The sequence below is a fragment of the Rhamphochromis longiceps genome, linkage group LG3, assembly GCF_057381845.1.
Source record: "Rhamphochromis longiceps isolate RC_006_pf linkage group LG3, R_longiceps_female_GT1.1, whole genome shotgun sequence".
NCBI lineage: Eukaryota > Metazoa > Chordata > Actinopteri > Cichliformes > Cichlidae > Rhamphochromis > Rhamphochromis longiceps.
The window spans coordinates 3,012,967-3,020,905 of record NC_140559.1 but is presented as its reverse complement, the minus strand read 5'-3'; positions in this window follow the sequence as shown (position 1 = coordinate 3,020,905).

The window sequence follows — 7,939 nt, the reverse complement described above, 5'->3', positions numbered from 1 at the left end:
TATGAAGGTTATGAAATCAAACCCCAAGGAGGAGTTCGTCAAAGTTCGAGGCATGGAAATGGTAAAATCAGAGCCAAAATGTCACCTTCAATCCAAAATGGCGGACTTCCTGTTGGGTTTAGGACATTGCCATAATAGACTTTTTTGTTCGACTCTGAACATTATATAGGTGTACCGACTTTCAAACATGTAGGTCATACCCATACCGGGGGCTCGCGTTTTTCATTTTTCTAGGTGGCGCTACTGAGCTAATTTTCCCTGGCCATGTCTGAGAACATTAAAATACGTAAATTTTCACCAGACCTGACGCGTGTGCAAAATTTCATGAGTTTTCGAGCATGTTTAGGCCCTCAAACGGCCAATTCATTTGCCGAAATAATAATAATAATAATAATAATAATAATAATTAAAGCTGCAAGCAGCGTTATGAGGGCCCTCGCACCCCGGCGTGTCGAGCCACGCCCAACACCTGAAACCAGCACGTCCGATGTGATGTCACATTGATGGAATTCATGCATTTAACCACCAGCTAACATTTCATTTGGTTCAACCATGAGTATAGTCGTCCCACTAGGTGGCGCTCTAACCATTATAGACAAAGGGCATAACAAACATTTCCGAGCTCGAGTCTCATCACGCCTGCGACCTTTGGGAGAGATTGGACTTTGTGTCTTTGAGTGACAGCATATTACTGCTTTTTGGCGAGTGATTGAAACTCCACGTGCCGCCATGACCACCCCGTTTCCTTGAACGTAAAAAGCTTCGCAATTTAACATCACAAAGGTCTTTAGATTCCACACACTGGAGAATGGTTCAATATGATGAAATCCCTTGGAGGAGTTCGTCAAAGTATGAAGCCTGAAAAGAGGGGAAAATGTCGCCAAAATTGCACATTAATTTTAAAATGGCTGACTTCCTGTTGGATTTGGGATATTGCTCCAAGAGACTTTTTTGTACATCTTGATATTTTCCATAAGCTTACCAGGTTTCAGACTCATAGATGAAACACAGAGCAGGGGCTGTTGTTTTGAAATTTTGAAGGGGGCGCTGTGGAGCAATTTCGCGCTATTCAATGAAAATGATCACATGACAACAAAGCCTACATCCATTTGGAGGTGTGTGCCAAATTTCAAGCCTCTATAAACTTTCCAAGCCCCTCAAAAGCCACTTCATCTTTCATGGTGAACCGCGTTGCCACCAGGGTGCGCCGTTCAGTTTAAAGTCACAATTTTTGCACTGAAGCATCACGAGGGACTGATGTTGATATTCACCGCTTTTGAGGTGGCCACGATGAACCTGTGAAAATCAGTACAACAAAATTAAAGCCATGACATTTCCTGTTGCCACTAGGTGGCGCTGTCCGTATTTCCGACAATGGGCACATCAATCTGTTCAGGGCGGGTCTGACATCATGCCTGTAAAGTCTGGTACTGATCAGACTGGATTTCATTGAGTTAGACTAATTTGTTTCTTCATGGCGTGACATCAAAGTTCGCCATGCCGCTGGGGTCACACCCTTTTGCGAAAACTCACAGTTTTCACTGTAACCCAAGACCAACTCCTTAAGGCTTTCCTGGAGAAATTTGAGGCTGCAGATGTCACCCATCACAATACTGTACCCCAAAGTGTAAAACATGACATTTCCTGTTCCCACTAGGTGGCGCTGTCCCTGATGTAAAATATGGCAGTTGAAATATGTTCATGGGTGGAGCCTTATCATATGTGTTCACTTTGGTCAAGGTCAGAAAATCTATGACAGAATGAGAGGCAATAAGATTTTCATGGCGAGTCATCGAAATTCGCCGTGGCGCCACGGCCTCATGGTATTGTGAAAACTCAAAAGCTCCGCAATTTGACATGGCACAAGGGTGTAGTTGACACTGACCAAATATGAAGGTTATGAAATCAAACCCCAAGGAGGAGTTCGCAAAAGTTCGAGGCATGGAAATGGCAAAATTAGAGCCAAAATGTCACCTTCAATCCAAAATGGCGGACTTCCTGTTGGGTTTAGGACATTGCCATAATAGACTTTTTTGTTCGACTCTGAACGTTATATAGGTGTACCGACTTTCAAACATGTAGGTCATACCCATACCGGGGGCTCGCGTTTTTCATTTTTCTAGGTGGCGCTACTGAGCTAATTTTCCCTGGCCATGTCTGGGAACATTAAAATACGTAAATTTTCACCAGACCTGACGCGTGTGCAAAATTTCATGAGTTTTCGAGCATGTTTAGGCCCTCAAACGGCCAATTCATTTGCCGAAATAATAATAATAATAATAATAAACAGAGCAATTACAATAGGGCCTTCGCACTGTCAGTGCTCGGGCCCTAATAATAAACAGAGCAATTACAATAGGGCCTTCGCACTGTCAGTGCTCGGGCCCTAATAATAAGAAACGGAGCAGATACAATAGGGCCTTCGCACTCTCGGTGCTCGGGCCCTAAATATCTTGGGACCATAATCAATGAAAAACTGAACTTTGATCAAAATTGCAAATCAGTTTGTAAAAAGGGTCACCAGCACCTTTATTGCCTTAGGAAACTTGTTCATTTCCACATTGACCAAAAAATGTTAACTTTGTTTTATCGTTCTTTTATTGAGTCTGTTTTATCCTTTTGTTTGGTGGCATGGTTCGGTCAGACCTCTGTCACAGAGAAAAACTCTCTGAATCAGATAGTGAGATGGTCCAGTCGTCTGATAGCTGAGCCACAGTCTTGTTTAGCCTCCCTGTACTCTGAGCAGGTACAGAGGATGGCTTTATCAATCCTTAAAAATGGTTCCCATCCTCTAAGGGGTGAATTTCAGCTTCTTCCCTCAGGACGGAGGTTTCTATTTCCGAGATGCAGGACAAAGCGTTATAAAAATAGCTTTGTCCCCGTTGCTGTCACTGAATTAAATAAGAACTGTTTTTGATTCGAAATATTAAAGTATGTGTCACAGTGAGTTTTATATATTTACTAGGTATGTGTGTTTTTAAAGGGATGTCAAATGCTGCCATTTTTCTGTAAAGCAAATTTACCTTGCCTTTGGGTATAAATAAAGTTACCTAAATAAAGTTACCTTACCTGCAGACGCTGTGCGCAGAGGTTCAGGAGCAGAAGTCCCGTTGTAAACATATCACGGCAGACCCGACGATGTTTGCATGAACGCGCTTTTTTTAAAAGTCAGGTCAAGGCTCCAAAAGCCCAAAGGCGATATAACAGTTTGTGTTTGCTACATGGATCATTGTAGTTCAGCTTTCCTTTGTTATATTTCTTTAAGAGCTCAAAATGTGTTCATTACATAAATCAAATGTAATTTTCTCTGTAGCACTTCATGGATTTCATAAGCAACACACTGTAGTTGTTCACACAAAGCATAAAGGTAAAAACAATATACACAGTGTTATCTTCATTTTAGATGTCACAAAGTATTTGCGGCTCCCAGTGTTTTCCCGAACCCTGACCCTTTGCGTGGAAACCGGGTCCAAAAGGCTCTTTGGGTGTTAAAGGTTGCTGACCCCTGCACTAGGCCCAACTGACACATATATTTGATTCCAAATACAAAAAATAATGTGTAACCTGCTGGAAGAATGTAGGAGGTTGAGACAGGATCTCAACACTTGGTGTCTGCAACAAAAGACAACAATATGTGGGCCGATCGTGGCTCAAGAGTTGGCAGCTCGTCTTGTAATCGGAAGGTTGCCGGTTCGAGCCCCGGCTTGGACATGTTGTGTCCTTGGGCAAAAAAGCACTTTGGGGTCCTTAGGGACGAGTAAAGCGCTCTACAAATACAGGCCATGTAATGGCAGAAACATTCTCTAGTGTAAATCCTGACTAGTTCATTAACTACAGATCAGTTTCAGTGAACATTATTCACAGAGGGATCTGAGTTCCTTATACCAGACTCTACAGAAACTGTAACACTGTACAGCTCTGCGACTCAACAATATGACAACAATGTAACACACACTAGAATCATCAAATAAAGCCCCACTAACCACTAGAACTAGAACTAACTAACTAGCACTGGACACTTGCATATTAGAGATTTCTACCACCATAGGAGGCGAGATATCATCCTTGAACCAGAGCATCCAGCCCTCAATTTCGGACATAAAAAGCGACGTGGCCAGGCATGATAACACTTTGACTGAACTGCAGGACTGTGCCTCGAACCACTCTGACACCATCGCCACTCTCCAGGCCACTGTGGAGCGTTTGTCTGCGGAGGTAAAGAAGTTAGATGAGAGATGTGGAGCTCTTGAGGCACTCCAGGAGGAATAATTTAAGAACTGCAGGAATACCAGAAGGCACAGAGGGACCCAAGATGACTGAGTTGGTTCACACCTGTTGGCGGAGGCGCTATCTCTCGAGGAGAAGCCACTCATCGATCGAGCACATAGAGTGAATCGCCAGCGTCCCAAACAAAGTCATCTTCCTCGGCCCATCATCTTGAGATTGCACTACTACCACATTGGTGAGGAAATTCTGCTGAAAGCTGCAGAGAACAAGAACCTGATGTATAAGGGTTTTTAAAATAAACATCCTCCCAGATTTCCCTCCCTCTGTTGGAAACGCAGAGTCGCATTTGCAAATATGAGAGGAAGACTACGTGGGATGACCGGCGTCAGGTACAGACTGCTATACCCTGCAAAGCTGTTAGTGACCCATGGTGATGTGAGGAAAAGCTTTACCGATCCCAAAGAGACCGTAGACTACGCGGAGAAGCACCTCTCCCACCCACCTTCAAATGTATTAAAAGCAAGGATATATCTATATGTCTAACGCTGACACAGCACTGTGTTTCTTCTTTTCCCTTTATATTCCATGTAAAGGTGAATATGGAGCGTTTATGGAGCTCGTTTATTGACCAGCTGTCAGTTAGAAGGTAAGAGTTACTAGGTTAACAGAGGTTAGCAGTAACAGTACGGGGAAGTATATTGTGTTGTTCTTTTGTTGTTTTTATTTTATCCTACTTTACTTTGTTATTTTGATTTTACGTAATTCTCCTTTTTCTTGCGCCGCTGCGGCCAGAGTTCACAACATTACATATTTTTGTATCTATAAACAGGAAGCTGACACTCTCCAGACTTTATCAAAGGTGTGAGCGTCACAGCAGAGGCCTTTGTGTCAACGTAGCTGAAGACAAAACACAGAAACACATGAAGGAGATTTTCCTGGCCTGGATTTTATACAAATATTCTGCAGTACATCAAAAATGAAAGAAAACCATTAGTCAACATATGAACATCACCTCTGAAGTTACAGAGCTTTGATTGGAGACACAGCTGAGCATTTTGCATTTTGCATAATTAATTACATAATTAATTATGTAACCATAATTAAATGGTTACATCATCTTTAAAGTCCCCAGAGATCAGGAAAAGGGCCTGAGGGTGCTGTGTTTGGAGTCTGCTGGTTACAGTGTGCAGGACCTCACAGGCTGCTGCAGCGTTAGCAGAGGGCGGGACATACACAGCTATCATAATCACGTGTGTAAACTCTCGTGGTAGATAGTACGGTCTCATGCTAACCGCTAGCAGCTCAATGTCCTTACAGCATAGCGTCTCTTTGATAGAGAAATGCCCAGAGTTACACCATCTATCGTTCACAAACACAGCCAGACCCCCTCCTCCCTTCTTACCACTCTCCGCTGTTCTGTCATAAGAGGCTCAGCAGCTAAAGCAGCACACCTGGGTCTCCCAGCCTATTAAAAGCAGCCCTTTGCTTCACCTGCTTCACTAAACATTATTATTTTAAGCAGAGTGGTGTGATTTATGTAGGCATTGCTGTGTGACAGGATGACTTTTCTTGCACACCCACCAAATGAGGGCGCACATGCTTCCACGCCCACTGGTGACTGCACACATCCTTTCAAGGAAGCATTTCATTCATCCCTAACAAATGGAACAAAACACTGCAGCGTGTTCAGGTTTGAACGTGGCCCTGGCCTCTCTCTGCATCCACCTGGCACATGCAACACACATCCACTCCCTGCTGAACTGCTTGTATTTGATGTGTTGAAGTTTTGGTAAAGTTTGAATAAATTCCACTTTATTTATAGGAACATTTCATCTGTGGACTCCTGCTTCCCCTCTCCTTGAGCCAGTTTGTGACGGGAACATGACATAAGAAAAGTAATTTATCCCTTTTTGATTCTGTGTATCTGGCGCTCATCCAGTGAGTTCACACTTGGCAGAAACAGACTGAATTTGTCTGGAGAACTTTGGCTTCAGCCAAGTTAGATAAACACACTGTGTCTCTGTCAAAACAGCAGTGTAGTTGTGGCACCCCTGTGAGGGAATGACCACATGAATATTATTTTGTGTAAAACACTCATGTAACGGGACATTTTTCATTGCTATATGTATTTATTTTCAGTTTCTTTAAGAGGATAGAAAATCCATGTAACAGGGATTCATTTTATGTTAGAAAGCAGTGAGGGCGGAACTTTGGTGCTTGCTCCGGGGTTTCGGGGAGCAGTAAGTGGAGCCCACCTTCCGCTGCTTCCTCAGACACGTTCTGGAGGAAAGCAGAGACGCATCGTGTCTTCCTTACTCTGCTCTTCACCTGCTTTTACAGGTCGGTACACGGTGCTCGCACCGAAAATGTTGTTTATTGTCACCATGGTTACCCACGTTAATGTGAATGGGAGAGTTAAGGCGGTCCGCCAAAGTTATTTATATGTAAACACGGGAGAAAACCAGAGGAGTGTCCCGCGCGACCGCACCGCGAGCCCGCTCGTTAGGTGGAGCGCTCGTGAAGCAGAGTCAGTGCGCTCCTATGCTCTGTGCAAACGTGTTGTAATGCTCCAATCAAATCAGTTCTGTGAGATGTGAATGTTAATAGTTCTGTTAAAGTGACTGAGTAGATTAGCTAGTGTAACACAAGCACTCTGAGCAACTCTGTGTAGCTAACAGAGGCATTCATGGGTTGATTCAACAAGCTGTGTTTCATGATGCACTAAATAGTGATTTTGCCAGTAAATTACTGGAGGGAACAAATGTAATGTATTTACCAATGCTGTTATTGAATAGAACTGTTTAGCCAGTAAGACACTGCAGAAGACAATGTGATGTGTTTATTGATATGATAAAAGGATGTAGCTGTTATGGAAAGAAGTGTGAACTTGAGAAACTGAACCAGTTAAAAAGAGTATATTTCACTGATGTTGTGAAATAAGTAAATGTAATTGATGTGAATGAGGAACCAGCTGAACAGTATATTGAAAGCTCATGTTTAGTGTTTTATAGCATTTATTTGTGTGAAATAAATCAGACTCAGACACGTTCTGGAGGAAAGCAGAGACGCATCGTGTCTTCCTTACTCTGCTCTTCACCTGCTTTTACAGGTAACATATTTGTCATCGAGGTCTTCATCCTTGGGACCCGTAACATAGTAACTTCTTCATTGTTATACTTCTATAGTTTTCCCATTTTGTGAGCTGTGGATGTGGAAAGTGTCTCAGTGACACATCCACATGAAAACGGCGTTACCTTCGTTCATTTGCACGTCAAATGAACGAGCTGTTTGGACTTTAACGTCACAGCTGATGCTTCGATACTCGAACTCAAGAGTTCAGCTTCCACTCAGAGGTACAAGTACACACAGCAAAGATAAACGTGTACACAAGGTGGAACCCACAAGTGCACAGCTCCAACCAGAGATGGGCAGTAATCCGATTACGTTTTTCAAGAAACGAGTAAAGTGAGGGATTACTATTGCAAAAAAGGTAATTAGATTACTGTTACTTTCCCGTAAGCACGCTGCGTTACTGCGTTACTAAAACCGCAGCTGTGTGCAGATGAACAATGGATAATCTATCGAGTGTGGAGAGAGTGTGAGCGTGCAGCGTTTAAAGCGTGGAAGCACTGACCTTACTTTGAGTTTGACTCTGTAAAAAGTGACAAAAACATTAGCATCCGCTGTTCACTGCGTGGGAAGACAACATGCT